Here is an 11997-nt window from a genome sequence, read left to right as displayed (position 1 = left end):
AACCGAGAAACAAGGAAAGATGGTGCAGGCTGGCTGGTGGGCTTTCAGTTCCCTGACAGCAATAAGCACATGATGGAGGAACCACAAAGTTGTTACACTATGTGTGTGTGATGAGAGATTGTGAGTGTGTGTCCTGTCAGAACAAAGTGAGTCCCATAGTTGATGAAAATTACCCCCAAGTTTTCAAATGTGTGATCAACGTGTGACAGGTTGGGCTAGAGATGCTGAGAACTGGGGTTCACCCAGGGGAGCCCTCAATACAAGAGCAGACACTCGCTCCCATGAAGAGTGAGGGATGGATTATTCCTGCACTCAAGTTTAAGGAAGGATGAAGGGCTTTCCTTAAACTCACAGATATGAAAACCACTCACAGATAGGAAATCCACTCACAGAAATTGCAGTCTCAGCCGGGCTGTGGTGTGTGGTGGTGGGGGCATGCCTTTCATCCCAGCACTCCAGGGAGGCAGAGGCAGACAGATCTTTGTGAGTTCAAGGATGGCATGATTTACAGAATGAGTTTTAGGATGGCCCAAGATACACAGAGAAACCCTTTCTTCAAAAACAAAACAAAACAACACAGAAAAAGAAAAGAAAGGAAAAAGAGAAAAGAAGAAGCAAGAAAAAAAATTGCAATCTCGTCCCACTCTCTCATCCATTGGCTCTAAAGAGCTCTCAGACTGAACTGGAGACCAGGGTGTCATTCATAACTGGGATGCCAGAAACCTTAGGTTGATGCTTCAACCCTGCTAATAATGGCTGTGATATAAAGCGTGGTAAAATCAGGCTTTGGCGGAGCACGACTCCCCTTTTCCTATTACGACTGGTACACAACAAAAAGGAGCTGGGGGTGGGGGGTGATGTGCAGTGCCGGTATTGAAATCTCACTGATCCCTTCCACATTCAGTGTGAATGAAGAGCGTCTCCAGCAAAAGGCTACATGCTTGTCAATTCCTGACTTTGTCAAATCAACTATCATGCATCTTGGATGTGCGTTGGCCCTTTAGGGACGCAGAGAAACATCCCAGAAACTGCCCCCCCCCCCCAGTTCCTGAACCCTAGCCCTGGAAGGCTCAAGGCCATCACATCCAGCAATCTCTCTAGTCCCTGCTAGTGGGGAACTAACTAACTCACTTTCTCTTCCCAGGACCACTGATTTCTCCATGGTTCCCTGTGAGATCTGGGGCCAGCTTTCTTCTTCCCTCACTCTGGCCTCCTCATGATCTCCATTCTCTCTCCCAAGTAGACTCATCAGTCTAGACGACATGTCTAGAAGCGAGGAGTCTTACAGGCACTGAAAGAGTGTGTCTTGAGGGCCGTTGGCGTTTCTAGGACACAAGTGACATCACAAGATTCTGAGAGCTCCCCGGGATACGGTAGAATTTCCAGAGAAGGGACTGCTGATGTCATGAGGCATGGGCTTTTTATCTCCTTGCAACTATTTCTCCCTGAACTGACTGAGTGAAAGCTGAGGTTTCCTTTCCAGGAGTCTGAACTGTGACACAGAGGAAGCCATTCAGTATCTCCTCTTTCCAAAACCAGAAATTTCTCTCTCTCTCTCTCTCTCTCTCTCTGCTTCATTAAAATCTTTTCACTACTCCCTCCACCCATGGGGAGTTGGCTGAACACACACTTTTTTCATGAATGGACCTTCTTCTCCTGAACGGATATTCATACTCAGTCATCTGAAAAATTAGGCCAGGATGATACGGAGGATGAGGGTTGAGTCCTCTGAAGTGAACAAGCACCTAGGGAAGGCTAAACTGAAGGGAATTTGACTCTGAGTGGCAAGAGATGAATAGCTACCCCTCAGCCCCAGAACAGCTGCTGCAAATGCACGGAGGTAGCCATATCAGGCTGAGGTACCTACCAGCTGGGCTCTCTGCATCTTCCCGCAGCGTCAGAGCTTTGTGGAGGGGCCGTGCTCAGAGGGAAAGGGCATTTACTAGAAAAGCACACATTTTTTTTTTCTTTTTGATTTTCGAGACAGGGTTGTTCTGTAGCTTTTGGTGCCTGTCCTGGAACTAGCTCTTGGAGACCAGGCTGGCCTCAAACTCACAAGTGGAGTGCCCGGCAATTTTTTTTTTTTTTTTAAAAACTCAGACAAAACTTCACCCAAAACATCCTACAGGGTTGGAGGTCATTAAGTTAGGTAGTCTAATGCTGGTGGAGACTGTGTTGGGATGAGATAGAGGATAAGGTGAATGGTGAGTTATTTTTGAGAAGATGGCATGCTAGCTTCACATTAAGTCTCATTCTAAAGCGGTCAACTTTAAAATGAAATCCTTACGACGCATTCTCTATTGTTAGGAACACACAAGTGCATCCATCATCCCTTGCGTTCACTCTATGTAAAAGCACAGCAGCTCTGATGCCCCTGCCACTCTGGAGATGCAGCACTTCTGAATTAACTTTCTCCAGTCTACTTTCTTATGATGCAGTCTCATTTTCAATCAACCACTGATTGGAGTAGAATATTCTAATTTTGAAAACACATTCTAAAACCTTAAAACCATGACGCTTATATTTCTGTTTTTCTTTTTTTCCCTACAGTGGAGATTTTACTTAAATGATTTAACGGGTGAAGATTCTTGTTATTTTAGTATAAGAGTGTGTCTATAAAAATTGTGGTATGTGTGTACATGTTCTGAGGAGGACAGAAGAGAGTAGCAGATCCACTGGAGCTGGAGTTACAGGAAGTTGTGATCTACCTGAGGTAGCAACAAGAACTCTTATCGACTGAGGCATGTCAGTCTCCCTTAGGGCCCAGCAAAGGGTCTTAGGCCAGAACATACATCTGTTTCCTGAGTTAAAGCTTTAGCTGTTGTTTGTCAGAGAGTGCCAGGCTCGGCGGTGCAGCTGAGCCTTTTTCTTACTGGGCCGGAATGGTCCACACACACCTGCTTCCAAGAGTATTGCTTATTCCGTGTAGCCTGTGGTGGGAAAAAAAAAAAACGGGAGGAACTGGGATAACTTCTCTTTGGTCTTCGTCGTCAACAACAGCAGCATCTAGATTCATCCTTTGGCTTTCAAAGCAAGAGGGTTTATTGGCTGTGTCTCTGGGGGTCAGAGAAGCAGGATTTCTGGCGACAGAACCAAGAAAGAAATCATACTCGAAAGCCAAATCATACTCTGAACGTGACACCACTGACACTAGCATGTTTGCCGATTGATTTAGGAGGTAGTTAAGTAGTGCCATCCCTGGGCATGTGAGCTTGGGCCTTAGAGGAAAGCTGGCTGAGCAGAACAGTAAGCGACACGCCGTCCTCTCTCTGTGGTTTCAAACCCTGCCCTGGGGATTTTGCATTGGCTTTCCTTGATCATGGATTCCCAGACAGACCCTAACCCAAGTAGGTAGGGGAAACAACCTACCCACCTACTTTAAGGGAAGTATGTGGCTCAAATGTGTGAGATTATCTGTTAAGGTTTCTGGTGCCCAAATGAGTCTTCAGTTTACCCAAGAGTCCCAAACTTTTTTTTTTTTTATTTTTTTTATTTTTTTTTTTAATTTTTTTATTTTTTTATTTTTCGAGACAGGGTTTCTCTGTGGCTTTGGAGCCTGTCCTGGAACTAGCTCTTGTAGACCAGGCTGGCCTCGAACTCACAAAGATCCACCTGCCTCTGCCTCCCGAGTGCTGGGATTAAAGGCGTGCGCCACCACCGCCCGGCCGAGTCCCAAACTTTTAATCACCCCTCCCCCCCAACTCCTCCATGCTGACTCCCATCATGCCGACGTTATTGCCTAGAATTGCAGTCTGGTCATTGGGAAACTCTGGTCTACGCCAGTAGGAAGGATCCAAATTGGGTTTTATTGAATCTGTAGTCACCTCATACAACAACTGAGAAGCTAAAATGTTAAGTTTATAAATCATAGCCCCACACAGATGATCTGAGCACATCAGTTCCAACAGCGTCTTGTTCCAGGAACTCTATATAGTCACAGTCTACCGAGTATTTTTTTTATTGAGATTTATTGAGCTCTACATCTTTCTCTGCTCCCCTACCTGCCTCGCCCCTCCCCCCTCCAACCCTCCCCCAAGGTCCCCATGCTCCCACTTTACTCAGGAGATCTTGTCTTTTTCTACTTTCTACTTCCCATGTAGATTAGATCTATGTAAGTCTCGCTTAGTGTCCGCATGGTTGTCGAAGTTCTCTGGGGTTGTGGTTTGTAGGCTGGTTTTCTTTGATTTATGTTTAAAAACCACCTATGAATGAGTCCATGGGATCATTGTCTTTCTGAGTCTGTCTGGGTTGCCTCACTCAAAATAATGTTTTCTAGTTCCATTCATTTTCCTGCAAAATTCAAGATGTCGTTATTTTTTTCTGTGGTCAATGGACCACATTTTTCTTATCCATTCTTCGATCGATCGAAGGGCATTTAGGTTGTTTCCAGGTTCTGGCTATGACAAACAAAGCTGCTGTGAACATAGTTGAGCACATGTCCTTGTGACACGATTGAGCATCCTTTGGACATAGACCCAAAAGTGGTATTCCTGGGTCTTCGAGGAAGGTTGTTTCCTACTTTTCTGAGAAATCACCACACTGACACCCAAAGGGTTTGTACCAGCTTGCATTCCCACCGGCAATGCAGGAGTGTTCCCTTTTCCCCCAAACCTCTCCAGCATAAGTTGTCATCAGTGTTTTTGATTTTGGCCATTCTTACAGGTATCAGATGGACTCTCAGAGTTGTTTTGATTTGCATTTCTCTGATGACTAAGGATCTTGAACGTTTCCTTAAGTGTCTTTCAGCCATTTTAGATTCCTCTGTTGAGAGTTTTCTGTTTAGGTCTGTACTCCATTTTTTTTTTTTTTTTTTTTACTGGATTATGTGATCTGTTGGTGTTTGATTTCTTGATTTCTTTGTGTATTTTGGAGATCAGACTTCCGGGGTTACTGAAGTGGGGTTAGTGAAGATCTTTTCCCATTCCGTAGGCCGCCGTTTTGTCTTGTTGGCCGTGTCTCTTGTTTTTCACAAGTCTTTCAGTTTTAGGTGGTCCCATTTATTAATTGTTTCTCTCAGTGTCCATGCTGCTGGGGTTATATTTAGGAAGTGATTCCCTGTGCCAAGGCGTTCAAGTGCACTTCCCACTTTCTCTTCTATAAGGTTCAGTGTGGCTGGCTTTAGGTTGAGGTCTTTGATCCATGTGGACTCGAGTTTTGTGCATGGAGTTCATTTTCATTTTTCTACGTGTTGATATCCAGTTATGCCAGCACCACTCGTTAAATATGCTCTCTTTTTTCCATTTGATACTTTTTGCTTCTTTATCAAAGATCAGGTGTACGAAGATGTGTGGATTGATAATCCGGGTCTTCTGTTCGGTTCTGTTGGGCCTCCTGTCTGTTCTTAGGCCAGTACCAGGCTGTTTTCAGTGCTGTAGCTTACAGAGTATTTTTTTTTCCTGATCTAATCACGCCACTTCCCAAAGGAAAAAGAGAGGAGAAATCACTGAATGATGAGACCATTACTTGAATGAGAAAATGGGTAGGTACCCTTATGCTTAAAGGTGTATTATCTACAAAGTGCTAAAACTTAGAAGTGAGTCTTAGGAGGAATGTCATTACACAGCTTCTTTCCAGATGTCTTCAAGTTGGTCCTAAACAGTCTATTCACAAGATGGGACCTCAGAGCTTCAGTACAGAACAACACGTTTTCTGTCCAACTGAATCTTCAAGTGGTTTGATAAGGATTTTGTATTCTTGTTCTGTCAAGGATTATTCTTTTTTTTTTTTAAATATAATTCAAGGGAGAGTGTTTTTTTTTTTTTTTAAAGACGTATTTAGTGATTATATTTCTTTTCCCTTAGGGATAAAGAAATGGAGAAGTACTTTGAAGCAGTCAGTCACAAAAATAGAAGTAGGGAGGATGTTTCAAAACACCAGGCCATTAAACTTCAGCTACAGGGAAACCCTGTCTCGTAGAAAAACAAAACAAAAAACAAACAAACAAAAACCCGAAGCCAGGAATCATTGCAAACATCTGTATGTTCAGATACCGAGCCTGAGCAAGTTTGAGTGCCTCAGATTTGCAGATTTCATGTGGATCACAAATTGTGCTCAAGTTACAGCTGTTAGTGTCAGTGTGAACTCTGACACACCGACTCGACTAGATTCCTGTCTGCTGGACTCTGATCTGCTAGAAAAGCCAAAGAGCTAAAGTACCTCAGTTAACCTCTTCTGTGCCCCACCTTAAAGGAAAGAAAGGATGTGTGTGGCAAGTCGGTGCCCGCTCAGAGACCCCACACATTTGAGGACAGAACAGAGAAACAAGATGGGGTAAGGGAGGTTCTGCTGAAATTAGAGTTATGGATGGCTGCCACTGCCAGCTGTTTCTTGTCTGCTGTGAGAACAGGAACTCAACAAAGACAGAGACATGCCAGGCAGGAGGTTTTGATAGAAACCTGAACTGAACTGAATAGAAACTGGCTATTCCGTTTTAGTGTTTTCAGAGTTATGTCCGAGGAACCTTCTACTTAAATGAAATAAAACCAAATCCTTTCAAATATCCAGGTGTCCTCTGAGGTTGGGGAGGGGGGGACGACGGAAAAACAAAACAAGGATAAGAGGGATTTTAGTTGTTCTAAAGTCCTCAGGCAGGGGCACAACTTCCCCAGGAGAATAGCCAGAGTTCATTGGGCAACTGTCTGTCTCCTGTTGCATTGTTTCAAGTTTGTCTCACTTGAGGTTGGATGATGTCAGCCGTAAGATTTTCATCTTTTACGATCATGTGAGATTCTAGCCATTTTTTTTTTTTTAATTGAGAGAGGGACACATGCTCCCTCTAGTTCTATTGGCTGTACAGCTTTGACCAAGAAAGCAGGTTGGATTTCATCAAAGAATTTCTCTCCATTTTATATTTCACCTTTGATTGTTATTAAGTGTCATCTAGAAGGTTTGTGGTCTTTCAGGAACACTTTCCTAATTCTCGTGTGTGTGTGTGTGTGTGTGTGTGTGTGTGTGTGTGTGTGTTTTGTTTTGTTTTGTGAGGCAGGCTTTTTCTATGTAACAGTGCTGGAAAGTCCTTGCTAGATGAGGCTGGCCTTGAACTCACTGACATCTTACTGCCTCTGTGTCATTTCTTCCTACTTGGTTGGTGTTTGATTGCTGTTTTGAGTTTTCAGATCTCATGTTCAAGATCAAGATCCTTTTCTAACTCCGTGTCCTTGCGACACAAACATTAAAGGGTGTGGCTACAGCTCCACTGGACTTCTTTGATGTGAATATCTGCTGCCTTTCCTGTAAACATTCTTGTTGGAGTTGGGAAATTGAAAGTTGTTGACTTGAATTCACTCATTTTCAGGTTACATTGCAAGAAAAAAATAAAAAACCAAAACAAAAAGACTTTTATTTTATTATTTCACATTGTAACTTGATTTTTTTGTTGTTGTTGCTTTTTTGACACAGGAATTGGCTTTTTATTTGTGTTCCAGACAATCTATCTCACTACACGGCCCAGGACTTCTTTCTGAAGACTTCCATGAAAGTAGTCAGCTACCCAAAATATCCTGCTGCTGCTGCTGCTGTAATTTTAGAAAAACATAAAATGAAATAAAAAAAACAAAATAATAAATAAAAAATTAAAGTATTTTTGGTGCAGGGTTTCTCTGTATAATACTTTTAACTCACTATATAAGCCAGGCTGCCCCCCCCCTCTCTCTCTCGTTTAATTTATGACTTATTTATTTTTGCTTGTGTTTTTGTTTTGATTTTAGAGCCGAGGCAGGGTTTCTTTGTTGCTTTGGAGCCTGTCTTTGGAACTAGTTTGAGTCTGGCCTCAAAATCTCAGAGATCCACCTGCCTCTTCCAGACATGGAACCCTTCCCTTTGAATGCTTTCATCTTGTTGAGTTCAAAAGCCACCCCATAAACGATTTCCAGAAACCACATGGTGGGAATCTAGTGCCCTCTTCTGTTGACAGGGCCTAGAAATGCCTATTTACTGCTCTCTTGTTGGAGCTGGGAAACACTACCTTCTTGCTGAAGTTGGAAGATTGTTGAATTCAGTCATTTTCGGGTTTCTTAGAAAAAAACAAAACAAAAAGCCCCTTCTTTGTTTTATTTCACATTTTAACTTGATTTTTTTTTTTTTGAGACAGGACCTGTCTTTTTATTTATGCTTCAGACAAACTATGTCACTGCATGGTCCAGGACTTCTTTCTCAACACTGCTGCTGCAAATACAATCTTATAAGAAAAACTAAAACTGGCATTAAAAAGAGAAAAGAAAAAAACTGTCTTTTTTCTTTTCTTTTCTCTCTCTCTCTCTATGTTTTTTTCTTTTCATCTTTTATTATTTTTTGAGGCATGGTTTCTCAGTTCCCTAGCTATCCTGGAATTCACATAATAGACCAAGTTATCTTCTTGGTGACATTCTGTTTTTGTTCTTGTTACCTATCTGTAAATCCACATTTCTTCTCTCTCTCTCTCTCTCTCTCTCCCCTCATTTATTTATTTATTTATTTATTTGTTTGTTTGTTTGTTATGTATAGAATATTCTGTCTGTGTGGACGCCTGTAGACCAAAAGAGGAAACCAGACCTCATTACAGATAGTTGTGAGCCACCATGTGGTTCCTGGGAATTGAACTCAGGACCTTTGAGCCATCTCTCCATCCCCCCTCATTTTATTTATTTTTTGTTTGGTTTTGTGTTTTGCTTTACAGGACAGGGTTTCTCTGTTGCTTTGGAGACTATTTTTGAAACTAGCTCTTTTCTTGAATACCAGGCTGGCCTAAACCTCCCAGAGATCCTGCCTCTGGCAGATATGGAGCCAGTGCTTTTGAATGCCTTCATCTGGTCAGGTCAAAAGCCACCCCACCTTTACACACACACACACACACACACACACACACACACACACACACACACACCACACAAACCAAACACAAGCCAAACAAAAACCCAGGCACAGGCACACCCAGAGACACATAGATAAACTTTTAAATTAAGTTAAATTAAGTCCCACACAACTGGAAGCACTCTCTCAATTAAAAGTAAAATAAAATGTAAAAGAGTGCAGTGCTAAGTACAGTTATGAAGATGTTTTAAAATGTGACATCTTCCCTGTCTCCCCCACATACAGGAGGCACATCGAGAGATCTAAATAGAATTTGAAATTGGCCAGGCAGTGGTGTCGCACACCTTTATTCCCAGCACACAGGAGGCAGAGGCAGGTGAATCCCTGGGAGTTAGAGGCCAGCCAGGGCTTCAAGAAAGGAGCTAGATCCAAGAACAGCTAGGACTGTTATGCAGGGAAACCCCGTCTCAAAAAACGAAACAAAAAAATTGAAATTAAGCTACACGTACAAGAAATTAATAGAACAACATACTAAAAACAAAGCTGGGTTGTTGTGGTGCACACCTTTTATCCTAACATCTAAGAGACAGAGGCAGGTGGCCCTCCTTGAATTGGAGCCCAGTTGTGTAGAAAAGACCCTGTACCAAATAACAAAAATGTATACATGTTGAAATAAGAGAATAGAGAAAAAAAAAAGAACGAGAAAGGAAAGAAAGAAAGACAGAAGATAGAAAGAAAATGAAGAAACAAAAGAACAAAGGAAGGCAGTGCTGGGGGCCTGGTTGGTGGTTGAGAAGGGAGCCCTGGCCTAGTTACATGCTCTGCCATGTCTGCTGTGACCCCGGCACCTCATTCCTCAGGAGCTGTAAAGGGTCTGAGAATAAAATGACATTTTTTATTGTTTTCTGTCTAAAGTGAAAATGTTCCAGACAAACAATTCACTGTGTCAATATTCCTGGAAATGATGTCCAAGTGGGAATTTTTCATAGTATTCCATGGCTGTTTTAATGTTCTCTGCATCTCATCATGTCTTTCTCTAAGCAGGCCCAGGAACCATAAGAGCCTGTAGCTGATCTAGCAGACCTCCCATGGCAGGGGCCCTGGCCTCCACGCCTGTCCCCTGAGGGCACCTGGCAGGCATGGGACTCCAAATTTTACAGACTCATTTCAAAAGTTCAAGGTCACCAGCCCTTCCTAAACCAGTCAAGGGTGAGGCTACAACTTGACTGGTCTGCTTAGATATGCATATTTTGGTTCTCGTTCTTGTTGTTTTTGCAAGGACAAGGGCAGGACCAGGTATCCAAGTGGGAATTTTTCCATGGCTGTTTTAATTTTCTCCAACTCCGCATTTAGTTTGAGAAGTGGGGGTGGGGTTGGACAAACCCAACAACTGGAAAAGAACCCCAAGCAAGCAAGCAAATGGTTGCCATGGTGAAAAGTCTTTGAAAGGAGATTAGGTGGCAGGGAAATGCCCTTGTTGCCTCCCTCCTCCCACCCAGTTCCTCCCTTAATTGTGGCAGCCCCTTGGCCCACACAGTCCTTTCACTGATTGTGATCGATCAGACACACTCTTTGTTTTATTTTTTAATTTTTGAATTGGGGTTGAAGTCAATGAATTGAGCTCTTAGATTATTATTATTATTAGTTTATTTGTGGTTTTTCTAGATAGGGGTTCCCTGTGTATCCTTGTTTGCCCTGGAACTCACTTTGTAGACAAGGCTGGCCTCAGACTCACAGAGATCCAGCTGCCCCTGCCTCTACCTCTGCCTCCTAGTGCTGGAATTAAAGAAATAAAATAAAGAAATGTGCTGCCACCGTTACCCAGCTGGATTTTTTTTCCAATGGTGGGCAATGAGACCTTTTTTGTAAAAATAAAAATGAAATAAAAACCATGCTATGGCATGGTCTCATACAGGACTATCATGTATTTGGTGAAGAAATCTACTCTGAAACATATTTCATGAGAGCTGTCTAGTTACCTATTGATGTTAAAACTCACTCCCCCTCCTTAGGGTCTAATATTGACTGACCCACAGGTCAGGGCCAGATCGTAAAAATTCCTTTATTCAGAGCTAATGCATGATGTAATATATATATTACACACACACACACACACACGCACGCACGCACGCACGCACGCACACACACACTCACTATACTACTATAAAAATTGGTTTCAGAAACCAGCCTTTTGCCACAGTGTCAGAAGGCCAAACTCTGCCTGTGGTCTCAGCTAACTGATAAGCTTTTGTGCCCCACAGTGCTTATTTGTTTTGTTTTGTTTTTTTATTTTTAAATTTGCTTCTGGTTTTCCTAGGATCTGGTTTCTGGAATAAAGTTTGCTTCTGGTTTATTAGACTTTGTGGTGTTCCCATCGTTGCATGACCCACCCCCACCCCCGACCCAACATTTAAGTGGCTTTCAGCTATTTTAGATTCCTCTGTTGAGAGTTCTCTGTTTAGGTAGTACTCCATTTCGTAAATTGTATTATTTGTTCTTTAGATGACCAATTTCTTGAGTTCTTTCTGTATTTTGGATATCAGTCCTCTGTCTGATGTGGGGTTAGTGAAGATCTTTTCCCATTCTGTAGGCCGTCGTTTTGTCTTGTTGACCATGTCCTTTGCTTTACAGAAGCTTTTCAGTGTCAGGAGGTCTCATGTATTAATTTTATTTCTCTCAGTGTCTGTGTTACTTGGGTTGTATTGAGGAAGTGGTTTCCTGTGCCAGTGCGTTCAAGTGCATTTGATTTTATTTTTAATTCTTATTTTATTATTTTTGAATTGTGAGTGAAGTCAATTAATTGAGCTCTCAGATATTTTTGTTGCTGTTATTATTATTATCTGTTTATTTGTTTTTTATCCGTCGTTTTCCTACATTGGGGTTCCCTGTGTATCCTTGTTTGCCCTGGAACTCACTTTGTAGACAAGGCTGGCCTCAGACTTACAGAGATCCAGCTGCCTCTGCCTCTGCCTCTGCCTCTGCCTCTGCCTCTGCCTCTGCCTCTGCCTCTGCCTCTGCCTCTGCCTCTGCCTCTGCCTCTGCCTCCTAGCGTCAGAATTAAAGGCCTGAACTAAACACACAGTTTTTTAAGACAGGGTTTCTTCTCTGTGTCACTTTATCTGTCCTGAAACTCACACTGCACAACAAGGTAGCCTCACACTCACAGTGATTTGCCTGCCTCTGCCACCCTGATCTCTGAGGACTGAGAAC

Source organism: Myodes glareolus, unplaced genomic scaffold, assembly GCF_982192425.1.
Source record: "Myodes glareolus unplaced genomic scaffold, mMyoGla1.1 HAP1_SCAFFOLD_62, whole genome shotgun sequence".
Lineage (NCBI taxonomy): Eukaryota > Metazoa > Chordata > Mammalia > Rodentia > Cricetidae > Myodes > Myodes glareolus.
This window is presented reverse-complemented; position numbering follows the sequence as displayed.